The 14,946-nt window shown below is 43.7% G+C and overlaps 1 protein-coding gene across 1 annotated transcript in view; it reads right to left on the bottom strand.

Moving 5' to 3' along the window:
- Nucleotides 1–14,946, bottom strand: part of GSR (glutathione-disulfide reductase) — a 50,572-nt gene that overhangs the window by 34,303 nt on the left and 1,323 nt on the right. The window contains exon 2 of the mRNA XM_047772540.1: nt 1,768–1,794. The gene's annotated coding sequence lies outside the window, so the exon portion shown is untranslated. The remainder of the gene's footprint in view (nt 1–1,767; nt 1,795–14,946) is intronic.

Below are 14,946 nucleotides of genomic sequence, written 5' to 3'. Positions count from 1 at the left end.
ATTAGGATATTTGCTTACATCACACCAAAGAGCTGCCAGTTTTAAAATGTAATCTCAATAACAAAAGGTTGTAAATTTGGGATTATAACATGTTTTGAAAGTACATTCATATTAGGAGTAAAATTACTTGCAAGTATAAGCAAGAGGTAGCTGTGGAAACAATGCTGCCCACATTTGTAAAAAGATGAGCTCATTCAATGTGACCTACACCACAGATATTAGGGCCAAAAACTAATTACTACGGTAGCCAAGAGAATCCATGAGGCTACAAAACTGAATGGAAATACCTGGGAAGATTCTATTCAATGATTTGGATTTCCAGCTGGGATCTCTCTACTGAGAACAAGCTACCCTATGCAGATGACCAGTCCTAATTACTAGGTCCAGATAAAACTTCACTCTAATAAATAATGTATCGCTTTGTAACACAATCCCTTGTGATGCCAGGTAATCAATTTAATAGTCTGATCACTCCTGAGTGATGCAACAGATCCTGGCTGGATCTCCCAGTAGAGAAAAAGTTATCCTGTGCAGATGGAAAGTGCTTTTCTTTTATACCATGACTATAGATACTTTGTTGGTCTTGGGTCCTTCTAGACCATCAGAAGTTTGAGGCCAGACACTACATTCCATTCCTGGTTGCCTCCCCACTATGTCCTTGCAGGAATTCTGCCACCAGGAGAACTTAACCACAAGGCCAATGGCCAAGATGAAATGTCCCCTGTATGTATGATGCAATTAATATCCAGGAGCTAATATTTCTGTGGTTCTCTCTCCAGCAGCCCCCTTCCTCCCCCTCTTGCTAGCTGAAAATGCCACTCACTTGCTCAGTGTCCCCTGCAAGGGCAGCTCACTCCTGGCCAGGAGAATCTGAATCAATCTGCAGGGACAGTGCTAAGTGAGAACATCCTGCCTGGGGCTCCACAAGCCATCCTGTGGCCCATAAGGCAGGGTGCGGGTTGGGGGTGGGGGTGGGGTTATTGTCCAGGATACCCGAAGGAGAGAAGCCAGGGTTCTTTCAGATACCCTTAAGTTCTAAGCCCATCTCAGAAGCTGCCTATCTCTAGGCATTTTGTTTATTTCCTCTGAGCCTCTTATTTAAAAAACACAAATAGGGAGTTCCTGTTGTGGCACAGGGAAAATCAATCTGACTAGTATCCATGAGGATACAGGTTTGATCCCTGGCCTCGAATAGTGGGCTGGGGATCTGGCTGTGCCGTGAGCAGCTGTAGCTCCAATCTGACCCTTAGCCTCAGCCTGGGAACTTCCATATGCCATGGGTTTAGCCCTAAAAAGCAAAAAAAAATAAAATAAAATAAAATAAAAACACAAATAATGGAGTTCCTGCTGTGGTTCAGTGGGTTAAGAAACTGACTAGTATCCATGAGGATGAGGTTCAATCCCTGGCCTTGCTCAGTGGGTTATGGATCCAGTGTTGTTGTGAGCTGCAATGCAGGTCACAGATGTAGCTCAGATCTGGAGTTGCTATGGCTGTGGCGTAGGCCAGCAGCTACAGCTCCGATTCAACCCCTAGCCCAGGAACCTCATGTGCTACAGGATACAGCCCTAAAAATGAAGGAAAAAAAAGGAAAAATAAAAATAAAAACACAAAAACTATCTTATTGTTTAAACCACTTTTAGCAGGTTTCTCAGTTATTTTTTGCAGCTAGATTTTAACTGGCATCTTTTTCTGATATACATCCTACTGATCATGATTTATCAAATATGTCAAAGGAATGTGGAAGGAAGGAAAAATAAAAATTCTACCTTTTTGGGTACACATCCGACATTCACCTAGAGAAAAAATAAAAAAGGACAGATTTTAACAATATTTAACTCAAACCAGCAAACAAACTTGCAAGAAATGAACCTCAAGCATCAACCCAGGAGACTTTCTTGAGTTCTAAATCACAATTTGCAACTATTTCATTTTTTCCTATTAGAGTTGGAAAAGATACGAACATGATTTTTTCCTGTGTGACGACGCAGAGAATTTTACTCATCAGCATTTTCTCAAGAAAAGCAGTTGAGAGAGAGACTAATTCCATTTCCAGAGCAGGGGGGGGGGGGGGGGCAGGCGCTGCCAGGATGGTACAGGTCTGGAAGCAGCCGAAGCCTGAGCTCACAGAGAGCCCAGAGGGACAAAGCAGAAGAGAAATAGCACGAGGTGAGAAGACCCACCAGCTGAATAAAGGCAACTGAACAATTTGAGCAGCTATCTTGGAGGATTTCTGGGAAACTTAACTACACCCAGAATGTCTCCTCTGAGAAAATCGCTAGTGGAAAACTACATTATTTTTCAACATCAAAGGACAGTGATGAATCAAGCAATCAAGATCATCCACACTATTATCTCTCTCTCCATGCTTATAGATACTTGTTAAAGAGCACAAACTTGACTCTTAGCCTTCCAGCAGCCAACACACAAAGGAAACATTTACGAGATTTCAGAGCTCCCATCGTGGCGCAGCAGAAACGAATCTGACTGGGAACCATGAGGTTGCGGGTTCGATCCCTGGCCTCGCCCAATGGGTTATGGATCTGGTGTTGCCGTGGGCTGTGGTGTAGATCACAGATGCGGCTTGGACCTGGTGTTGCTGTGGCTGTGGCCTAGGCTGGCGGCTGTAGCTCTGATTAGACCCCTAGCCGGAGAACCTCCATATGCCACCGTTGTGGCCCTAAAAAGGACACACGCACACACCCAAAAAAGATTTCATATGAAAACTAGTTAGTTGTTTAAGAAGGTAACTACTCATACCCCACAGACTAGAGAGAAATCCCTCCCAACAGCCCTTGTAAACTGTGATGTTTATGTTTACACACACATTTTTGTTGACATCTATTGATTTCCTTTCAATCACATCCTAAAATATAAGAAACACTGGCGTTAGGAATAAAATTAATTAATTAGAATTTAGACAATAATATTGTACTATATATATGCAACTTGATAAACATCTCTACATGGGCAATTATTATTATTATTTTTTTTTGGTCTTTTTTGTTGTTGTTGTTGCTATTTCTTGGGCCGCTCCCGCGGCATATGGAGGTTCCCAGGCTAGGGGTTGAATCGGAGCTGAAGCCACCGGCCTACGCCAGAGCCACAGCAACGCGGGATCTGAGCCGCGTCTGCAACCTACACCACAGCTCACGGCAACGCCGGATCATTAACCCCCTGAGCAAGGCCAGGGACCGAACCCGCAACCTCATGGTTCCTAGTCGGATTCGTTAACCACTGAGCCACAACGGGAACTCCCCAATGCTGGATCTTTAACCCACTGAGTGAGGGCAGGAATTGAACCTGAGTCCTCATTGATACTAGTTGGGTTTGTTAACCACTGAGCCAGGATGGGAACTCCCTGATACATTTTTAAGTGACGCAAATGTTAATAATGATTGCCCAGGAGTCCTGTCGTGGCGCAGTGGTTAACGAATCCGACTAGGAACCATGAGGTTGCGGGTTGGATCCCTGCCCTTGCTCAGTGGGTTAACGATCCGGCGTTGCCGTGAGCTGTGGTGTAGGTTGCAGATGAGGCTCGGATCCCGTGTTGCTGTGGCTCTGGCGTAGGCCGGTGGCTGCAGCTCCGATTTGACCCCTAGCCTGGGAACCTCCATATGCCGCGGGAGCAGCCCAAGAAATAGCAAAAAGAAAAAAAAAAGATCCAGCATTGCCCATTAGCTGTGGTGGCAGACATGGCTCAGATCCCAAGTTGCTGTGACTATGGTGTAGGCCAGCGGCTACATCTTGGATTCAAACCCTAGTCTGGAAACCTCCATAATGCCATGGGTGTGGCCCTCAAAAAAAATTTTTTTTTTAAAGAGTAAGACTGATTAAAATTGTACATACCATTTAAACTTAGCAATTATAAATTTAGGAATGTATTGCACAGAAATAATCACATATTATGTTCAAGTGTCCAAAGATGTGCATTCACTGTCTTAGTAACTGGAAACATCAGTAGGGAACATTCCCATGAATAGGGAAACATTATTTTTCTTTTTTTTGTCGTTTTAGGGCCACACCACATCATTATGGAGGTTCCCAGGCAAGGGGTTGAATTGGAGCTGTAGCCGCCTGCCAACGCCACAGCCACAGCCACACCAGATCCAAGCCATGTCTGTGACCTACACCACAGCTCACGGCAATGCCAGATCCTTAACCCACTGAGTGAGGCCAGGGGTCAAACCTGCTCCTCATGGATACTAGTTGAATTCATTTCCACTGAGCCACGACGGGAACTCCCTGGAAACATTGCTATAGGGAAATTATTGTACATCGAGCCTGTGGAATACTCTGCAGCTATTAAAAGGGATATAGTAGATTTCTATACAGTGTTACAGAAAGAGTTCTATGACAATATTGACAAAAAAGAAAGTTACAGAACATTCAAATTTGCATTTGCATATATTTGCAAATGCAAACATACTTTTAAAACAGTTTTGAGCAAATACTCCATATTATTAATGGTAGTCATCTCTGGAAAGGGAGAAAACTTTCATATTTTACTCTATGTACTTTTTATGTCATTTATTACTTAACGTACTTCATTTACACAATGAAATAAACCAAAATGATTTTTTTTTCTGGGTAGTGGAATTTTCTGGGGAGTGGTAGATGAGTGATTCTTTGATCTCTTGTCTATTTTCAGTTATCTTCTTTAATATAGTTATTTTTCTTGCTAGACATAAGTTAAATGTTTATAAGCTCTGCTGATCATGACCATAAGGAACTAGGCTGGCTCTCTTGGTCTCAAAGAACAGAAGTCTCGGTGCCAAGGAATGACTGACTGATTTATTTTTTTAGAAGTTTCTGCCTTTTTGGTTGCTAAATTTTTAAATTTGTAATCATTCATTCATTCAGAAGCAGGAACTGAGGGCTCACTCACTAGTGCCAAGGATTCTGCAAAGCAAAACACTTAAAGGACTCAGTTCCTGCTCTCATGGACTCTGTGGTCTTGACCAGAAAGAGGCACTTAGCTTATCCAAGATGCTGACTCAAGTGGAGGCAACAGAATCACTACATTCCTTAAAACTGCAGTCTTGGGCTGGAAACCAAAGGAGGTGGTAGAAAACCACAAGCTTAGGGGTCCAGAGAATCTGTATCCAACACAGCACACTTTGGGCCCTGGGGCTATCTATGGCTGAATCGAAGCCCAAGACCTTGAAATACTCCTCCTATTTCGGCAGCTCCCAGTGATATGACTCCAAGGGCTTCACTGGCTTCTGCTGGTTTTAGAAACACTTGAGTGCCAACACTAGTAATGATCAGATGCAGCTCTGACTTGGAAGGGAAGAAAAGAATTCGCTACCTGTAAAGCTGAGGGAGTCAGGGTTGAAAAGCTCTGTGCAGCGGAGCCTGCATCAGGTTGTCAGAGAGATAGAGCACAGGCCTAGCATCAGACAGACATAAGTTTGAATCCCAACTCTTCCACTTCCTGGCAGTTGGTGGGTATAAGTGTCTAAATCCCTCTGAGCTCAGTTTCCTATAGCATGGGAAGGGTAATACTTATAGGACAGAGGTTTTGAGATTGGTCTTAGGGGGAAACTCTGGACAACAAAGCAGCCATAAAAGTGTCACCATGAGCTACAGATCTGCTCCAGCCCGGACTTGTCACCACCTCAGAACACTGTCAGACATTTCTGTTTAATCTTTGGCCGGCTAAAGATTAAACCTACCACCTGGAAGAGACTCCAACCACCATCCCACGACTATGTGACCCCTGCCCTATAAAACTGAACTCTCCCTAAACGGGGAGGGGGGGGGGCGGCGGCTGAGTTCTCCTTTCTCAGTGCTCCTGGCCATCTTCTCTGATCAGTAAAACCTGCTTGGGACTTCACTGCTCCAGCTGACTGCCTTTACTTCTCTCCTGCGTGCTAACATTTGGACAAAATGTATACAAAGCACCTATTTTCCAATTCATAAAGGGTCTGACAGTGCCAGTGACCCCTCTGAAATATTGCTGCAGTCCACTGGATCCCTGGGAGTTCCTGTCGTGGCTCAGTAGAAACAAATCTGACTAGGATCCATGAGGACACAGGTTCGATCCCTGGCCTCCCTCAGTGAGTTAAGGATCTGGCGTTGCCGTGAGCTGTGGTGTACGTCGCAGACATGGCTCAGATCCTGAGTTGCTGTGGCTGTGGTATAGGCTGGCAGCTGCAACTCCAATTCGACCCCTACCTGGGAACTTCCATATGCCACGGGTGCGGCCATAAAAAGCAAGAGAAAAAAAAGTTGTTGCTCTAGGGCATCCAGGGAACTCAGCCATGTGAGACAAGCTCTTCTAGAATGTCAGTTTCCTCTAGCACCTGACAGCCACTGAATGATACTTGGCTCTCTGTCTCTTGCTCTCCATCCTTTAAAGAAAATGGATCTGGGATCCCACACCCTTTTTAATAGCGCATGTTGTAATATCCAGTGAATAAATTATTAATTATGGGAGTAAATGATTATTAATTGCTGTCTCCACTTACAAATGTGAATGGTCAATAGCATTTCTATAAAATTTCTTCAGTTGCACACTACCATAAAAATTCTCTGATACTACTTGTTCAAGAGACCTTTTACAGGAGTTCCCTTAGTGGCTTAGGGGTTAATGAACCAAACTAGGATCCATGAGAATGCAGGTTCGATCCCTGGCCTTGCTCAGTGGGTTAAGGATCTGGCATTGCCATGAGCTATGGTGTAGGTTATATACGTGGCTCGGGTCCTGTGTTGCTGTGGCTGTGGTGTAGGTTGGTAGTTGTAGTTCCAATTCAACCCCTAGCCTGGGAACTTCCATATGCCTCAAGTACGACCCTAAAAAGCAAAAAAAAAAAAAAAGATACCTTTTACAAAGAAACAGGAACTCTGAGTGATTAAGAGGCAGCCTTTCTTCTTCTGGCCCTGCAGATTTAGTGGGTTCTGAAGCAGATGGCAAAGTAATATTATTACTAAGGCTGGTGCAAAGGATTAAACAACCAACAAGGTAAATCAAAAGACAAATTTCAACAACAGGATTTGCCTGCCTCAACTAACCCCACCTGTTCTGATCACTCCTTTCTTGGCACTTATGAACATAGGCGTGCCACATTTTATGAAACTCTCAACCCACAAAACTATTAAGATAATTTTGTTTGGGGGAGATTCTTGTCAAGCTGAAAGAACTGAGGGCAGGGCTCCGCAAAGTGCAATCTCCTTTTAGCAGATGTAAATTTAAAAAATGCACTGTTGGGACTTTCAGTAGTGGCTCAGCAGTAACGAACCCAACTAATATCCATGAGGAGGCAGGTTTAATCCGTGGCCTAGTTCAGTGGGTTAAGGATCTGTCACTGCCATGAGCTGAGGTATAGGTTGCAGATGCAGCTTAGATCCCAAATTGCTGTGGCTGTGGTGTATGCTGGCAGCTACAGCTCGGATTCGACCCCTGGGAACTTCCATATGCCATGGGTATGGCCCTAAAAAGACAAAAATAAATATTTTTTAAAAAATGCATGATTCAATCCTGCTGTATATCACAGGGAACTATATCTAATCACTTGTGAGGGGACATGATGGAGGATAATGTGAAAAAAAGAATGTACATATATGTGTAACTGGGTCACTCTGCTGTACAGCAGAAATTGACTGAACATTGTGAATCAAGTATAATAAAAAAATTAAAATGAATAAATAAGACATGTTCAACCTTCAGACATACTCAAATAAGTTGACTAAAAAGGCAAAAAATAAAATAAAATGAGTGAAATAAACCAGTTACAGATAAATACTGCATGATTCCACTTACATAAGTTATCTCAAATAGTCAAATTCATAGAGTCAGAGAGTGGAATGGTGGTTGCCTGGGAGGGAGGGTGCAATGGACAACTCCTAATCAGGAGGCTCAAAATCTCAGGTAAGCTGGATAAATTAGACAGAACTGTTGTACAATGCTGTACCTACAGTCAACAATACCATACTGTGTGCTTAAAAATGTAAGTGGGTAGGTTTCATGTTATGTGTTCTTACCACTGGGGGGTGGGGGGGATGTTCAGCCTACTGGGGACATAGACATCGTAATATCGGGGTACACGCTATCACCGCCATGATTTACACTTTGCTGAGTAACTGTTTTCAGCCTAGATGAATACAAACAACTCTCTACCAAGTGGCCTTTCTCTTAGGCCTCTTTTAAAACTCCCAGTTCTGGAGTTTGCATTGTGGCTCAACGGTAACAAACCCTGCTAGTATCCATGAGGATGCAGGTTTGATCCCTGGACTCAATCAGTGGGTTAAGGATCCGGCGCTACCATGAGCTGTGGTGTAGGTTGCAGATGCAGACTGGATCCAGTGTTGCTGTTGCTATGGCTGTGGTGTAGGGCCAACAGCTGCTGCTCTGATTTGACCCTTAGCCTAGTAACCTCTATATGCTGCAGATGCAGCCTTAAAAATTAATAAATAAATAAGACCCCTGGTTCTCCTACAGGCCTCTCCAACTGTGTAGGGCACCATTCCCAGTGACATTCATGATCAAGAAGACTTTTGCTAGGCACAAACTAACAGTTACACTATAAATGTCATGCGGATGTGATGCACAACATGGTGACCTCATTACCTGCAGGAGTTCCTGTTGTGGCTCAGTGGTTAACAAATCCGACTAGGAACCATGAGGTTGCAGGTTCAATCCCCGGCCTTGCTCAGTGGGTTGGGGATCCGGCATTGCCGTGAGCTGTGGTGTAGGTCACAGACGTGGCTCGGATCTGGAGTGGCTGTGGCGTAGGCCGGTGGCTACAGCTCCAATTGGACCCCTAGCCTGGGAACCTCCATATGCCGTGGGAGCGGCCCAAGAAATAGCAAAAAGACAAAAAAAAAAAAAAGAAATGGCAAAAAGACAAAAATAAATAAATAAATAACACTGTACTGCATATTTGAAAACTGCTAAGAGGGTAGATCTTAAAAAGTTCTCATCACAAGAAAAATCTGTAACTGTGTATGGGGAGGGATGTTGACCACATTTATGGTGGGGCTCATTTTGTAACATATACAAACATCAAATCATTATGTTGTACACCCAAAAGTAACACATGTTATATGTCACATAAACCTCAATTTGAATTAAAAAAAAAGTTCTGGAGTTCCCGTCGTAGCTCAGTGGTTAACGAATCTGACTAGGAACCAGGAGGTTGCAGGCTTGATCCCTGGCTATGCTCAGTGGGTTAAGGATCCGGCGTTGCTGTGAGCTGTGGTGTGGGCCACGGGTGCGGCTTGGATCTGGCATGGTTGTGGCTGTTGCGTAGGCTGGCGGCTACAGCTCCGATTAGACCCCTAGCCTGGGAACCTCCATATGCCGCAGGTGTGGCCCTAGAAAAGACAAAAAAAAAGTTTTGTCCTGTGATCAACCCTTACTAACCAATCCTCACTGGCAAGAACCTCACACCTACACCACAAGAACCAGGTTAGTGTTTATCATGGAATCAGTACACTCAGCAAGAATGGGAGCCCATGCTCCCACAGGCCCTGGGGCAAAGTGAACAGTAAGCCAGAAAGAAATTTTTCCTCAAGCTGACTCTTTCCACATCTGTGTGGGCAGAGAACTGAACCGCAGAGACAAAGCTCCCAGTAGACTCTAATTCACCTTGGCTTTGGGCATCTGTATATTTGGGCATCGGTGCATTTTTTTTTGGGTCTTTTGAGGACCAAACCCAAGGCATATGGAGATTCCCAGGCTAGGGGTCTAATCAGAGCTGTAGCCGCTGGCCTACGCCACAGCCACAGCAACGCAGGATCCGAGCCACGTCTGCGACCTACACCACAGCTCATGGCAATGCTGGATCCTTAACCCACTGAGCAAGGCCAGGGATCAAACCCAAAATCTCATGGTTCCTAGTCAGATTTGTTTCTGCTGAGCCACGACGGGAACTCCATTTTTTATTTATTTATTTATTTTGTCTTTTTAGGGCTGAACCCAAGGCATATGGAAGGTCCTTCCTGGGCTAGGGGTCAAACTGGAGCTGCAAGTGCCTGGCTATGCCACAGCCACAGCCACATCAGTCCCGAGCCACATCTGCAAACTACACCATAGCTCACGGCAATGCCGGATCCTTAACTCACTGAGAGGGGCCAGGGATCGAACACGCATCCTCATGGATACAAGTTGGGTTTGTTTCTACTGAGTCAAAACGGGAACTCCACAAGAGTCACACAATTTTTTTCATTTCCTGGTGCAGATAAAAGTTTTATTTACACTATGCTGTAATCTATTAAGTGTGTAATAGCATTATGTCCAAGAAAATGCACATGCCTTTTAAGAAACACTTTTTTTTTTGGTCTTTTTGCCTTTTCTAGGGCTGCTCCCGTGGCATATGGAGGTTCCCATACTAGGGGTCTAATTGGAGCTATAGTTGCTGGCATACACCACAGCCACAGCAACACGGGACCCGAGCCATGTCTGTGACCTACACCACAGCTTACGGCAACACCAGATCCTTAATCCACTCAGCGAGGCTAGGGATCGAACCCGCAACCTCATGGTTCCAAGTTGGATTCATTAACCACTGAGCCATAATGGGAACTCCAGGAAACACTTTATTGCTAAAAAATGCTAACACCTTCAGCAAGTCATAGAAGTAACATCAAAGATCACTGATAAAGACCATCATAACATAATAATAATGAAAAAGTTTGCGATATTGTGAGAATTACAAAAATGGGACACAGAGACATGAAGTGAGCAAATGTTACTGGAAAAATGGAGCCAAAAGAGTTGCTCAATGCCGCATTGCCACAGACCTTCAATTTATAAAACATGCAGTATCTGCAAAGTGCTTTATAAAATGAGTTATGTCTGTATTTACCTTTTGGAGACTGCAAAAACTCATCTCAAAAATTATTTCATGTGCAGCTCCCACTGTGGCTCATTGGAAATGAACCTGACTAGTACCCATAAGGACTAGTTTAATCCCTGGCCCCACTCAGTGGGTTAAGGATCTGGCACTGCCGTGAGCTGTGGTGTAGGTCACAGACGCAGCTCGGATTCCTGCATTGCTAAGGCTGTGGCATAGGCCTGCAGCTACAGCTCTGATTAGACCCCTTGGAACATCCATATGCCTTGGTTCGCCCCTAAAAAGACAAAAAAAAAATTATCTCATGTATTTTTCTGCCCTCAGAAATGACTTAATCATAGCAGGCAATCAAAGATTACTTTTTTTTTGTCTTTTTAGGGCCATACCCGTGGCATATGGAGGTTCCCAGGCTAGGGGTCCAATCAGGGCTGTAGCCGCTGGCCTACACCAGAGCGACAGCAACGCCAGATCCAAGCCGCATCTGTGACCTACACCACAGCTCACAGCAATGCTGGATCCTTAATCCACTGACCAGGACCAGGGATTGAACCCAAGTCCTCATGGATGCTAGTTGGGTTTGTTAACCACTGAGCCAGTGACCTACACCACAGCTCACAGTAACACTGGATCCTTAACCCACTGAGCAAGGCCATGGATTGAACCTGTGTCCTCATGAATAATATTTGGGTTCGTTACTACCGAGTCAAAACTACTGAGCCACTACGTGAACTCCCTAGAGCTACAGATGACTCTTGACCTCGTTATCCATAGAAATTCAATAGGAATACTGGCTCCCATTGCTTTTTTCACTTTGAACTTGAGAGGATCAGAATACATTACCCCGAAATATGCTACTTTGGCATAAGGATTATTTTGAGGTTAAGACAACGAAGAAACAGCAGACACAAGAGGAACGCTGCTCCACCTCTTTCTGCCTAAAAGCAAAACTGACCTGTATAACTGTAGGTTCACCAGATTTACCCTAATGTTTCCAGAAGGTTAAAGTCTTCGCATAGTTCCCACTTCCCATGAAGCTGCCACTGCTATGTTTGGCTCATGTAAACCAGAATAAGAATGGGGCTCTTTAAAAATACACCTGCTGGAAGTTTCCTTCGTGGCTCAGGAACCCGACTAGGATCCATGAGGATGCAGGTTCTATCCCAGGCATCACTCAGTGGGTTAAGGATCCTGTGTTGCTGTGAACTGTGGTGTAGGTCACAGACGCAGCTAGGATCCTGTGTTTCTGTGGCCGTGGCATAGGCCAGCAGCTGTAGCTCTGATCCCACCACTAGCCTAGGAATCTCCATATGCCACAGATGCAGCCCTAAAGAGCAAAAAATAAAAAAAAATAAAAATACACCTGTTGGGGCTTCCCTCCAGATCTGCTAAACACGTGGCAAATTCTAAACCAAGTGTTTTTACTTTTTTTGGCCACACCCACAGCATGTGGAAATCCTGGGCCAGAGATCAAACCCACACCACAGCAGCAACTCAAGCTGCTGGAGTGACAACACCAGATGTTGAACCCGCTGTGCCACAAGAGAACTCCCTAAACAGAGTGTTTTTAAAGTAAATGATGTCTTGTTCCTAAGAGGCAGGAGTAAGAAGGTCCTACACTGCAGTTGAGAATAATGCCTAACAATGTTCATTAAGTTATAAATTATCCCACACAATTACACCAAGCTATGGTTTCTGACGGCTGGGTGGCTAATTCCATAGGTTATTCTACTCCTGGTTTGTTTTCAACCACATTTTTTTTCCTTTGTCTTTTTTTAGGGCCGAATCCTCAGCTTATGGGGGTTCCCAAGCTAGGGGTCAAATCGGAGCTGCAGCCACCGGCCTACACCACAGCCACACCAACTCAGGATCCAAGCCGTATCTGTGACCTATACCACAGCTCACAGCAACGCAAGATCCTAACCCATTGAGCAAGGCCAGGGATCAAACCCTCGAATTCATGGATAACAGTCAGGTTTATTAACCACTGAGCCACGATGGGAACTCCTGTTTTCAACCACATTTTAGTTGCCACTCAATTTGTTCCTTTGTAAAAATGAGGGTCCTGGGTTAGAACACTGCCTAAATTTCTGTAAGGATCTGAATCCGATCCTTAATGAAATGAAAGCAATGGGGCCCATGCAGTGTTTCATAATGCTAAGTTTTGATTTAAGGAATTGTCCTTTACTTCAAATTATAAGCTTCCTACTTTTTAGTCAAAGAAAAATTCTTGATAAAAATGATAGTGACAGAAGAATTTTTCAACAGTCATAACTCTAGAGAAGTTAATTCAGCAAGCTTACCTTAGTGCACCCTATTAAAAAGAAAAAACAAAACTATAATCAGATTGGATTAGTAGATCTCCAAAATCACTTCCAACCCTATCACTACTTGAGTCTAAACTTGCATGGAGAAAGGCTAAAAACAAAAACTTGTAATTTTCTTATTCGTTAAAAACACTGCATGGAAAATTGAGAAAACTACAGATAACAAGTACAATGTAAGCTCCATGAAGATGGGGGTTTTTATTTGCTTTGTTTGCTGCAGTGACCCCATCATCTACGAATATACCTATATAGGAATTCCCATTGTGGCTGAGTAGGTTAAGAACCCAACACAGTCTCAGTGAGGATTCACGTTCAAGCCCTGGCCTGGCTCAGCAGATTAAGGATTTGGTGTTGCCACAAGCTGGCACAGGTCACAGATGCAGCTTGGATCTGGTGTACCATGGTTGTGGTGTAGGCTGGCAGCTGCAGCTCTGATTCAGCCCCTAGCCTGGGAACTTACGTATGCCATAGGTGCAGCTGTAAAAAGGAAAAAACAGAAAAATTTTTTAAATAAATTAAAATGTACCTATATACCTGGCATATTAATGAGTGAGCAAATAATAATAAAACAATTAAAAACAAAACATAACCCCACTCCCTGGAAATAACCACTGCTACCAGAAGGCTTTAATTTGAAACTTCCATGTAAATTCATTCATGACAACTTAAAAAACTTATCAAGATTTACAATCAACATATTTTATTTAGGGAAAAAAAAATTGATTAGAGTCAATAGTAAAGAAACTTCTGTTTGACTTTCCCAAGGACTCTCTCAAGACTATCATGATGATAAAACCACTTTTATGTGTCACTCACCTGTCCCAAACAATTCCACAGTTCACTGTGCTTCCAGAAACTCTCCATTTTGACTACTACCTGGCTATCGGCTTCCATCCCTCATAGGAGACTCCCTCTGCACCAATCAAATTGAATTACACGATATGCCCTGTCTCTGTGCCTCTGCCCCTGATGTTCCCTGTCAAAAAAGTGATATTCGTCCAGTTCAAGTTCATAAAGATACCATCTCCTTCATCAGCCATCTAATATGGCCAGACAGAAGTGACAGTTATAATTCTTCTCTCAATGACAGTAATTCGTTATTACCCACAGCAATTAATACAGACTGCCCCACTCTGGGGTTGACTGTCTACATTCTGTTCTCCCATCATGTTATAAATTTCCTGAGGGAAGGGATCTAAGTCTTACAAATGTTGATATCTACCCTCTCCTCTCTGCCAGCCCCAATCCAAAACACTTAGCATTAGAGAATTAAGGACACAAACAAATGAAGTGCTTTGTTCAGAATGCCTCAACTGTCCCCATACCTGCTTAGAAATCTCTGCACATAAGTTTATTATCGCAACAGTGGACAGCCCAGATAACTAGAAACCTGGAGCAAATTTCAACTCACGTCTTATCAATTAGTTTTATCTTCTGATATTCAACGCATACCACGCCCTTCCTCGCAGTTCAAAACCAAAATGGAATTGAAGAGCCCAAATGGAATGTCATAAAAATGTTAGAGGATTTTCCCCAAGAGATCAATGTTTACTAAAAAATAAAAGTTGCTGCCAGCAGAATGAGATAAGCAAGACCATGCACTATAAGGAAGCAGGAAATGGCTGATTCTCCTGAGCTTTTCTTTGCCAGCACTCTCCTCTGGGAAGCAGTTTATCTCATAATGTTAACGTATTCACATTTCTAGCAGGAACCTAAAAACAGGGTGAACCCCTTCTTGACTAGTATCAGTGGAACTAGGCAATGACCATGGATGCCACAAACTGATTATGACATACATGGGGAAGGAGGAAAACAGAGGAAAGTA

Source organism: Phacochoerus africanus, chromosome 3 (genome assembly GCF_016906955.1).
Source record: "Phacochoerus africanus isolate WHEZ1 chromosome 3, ROS_Pafr_v1, whole genome shotgun sequence".
Classification (NCBI taxonomy): Eukaryota; Metazoa; Chordata; class Mammalia; order Artiodactyla; family Suidae; genus Phacochoerus; species Phacochoerus africanus.
The sequence above is the reverse complement of the archived record's forward strand: the minus strand, read 5'-3'. Positions and strand labels throughout refer to the sequence as shown.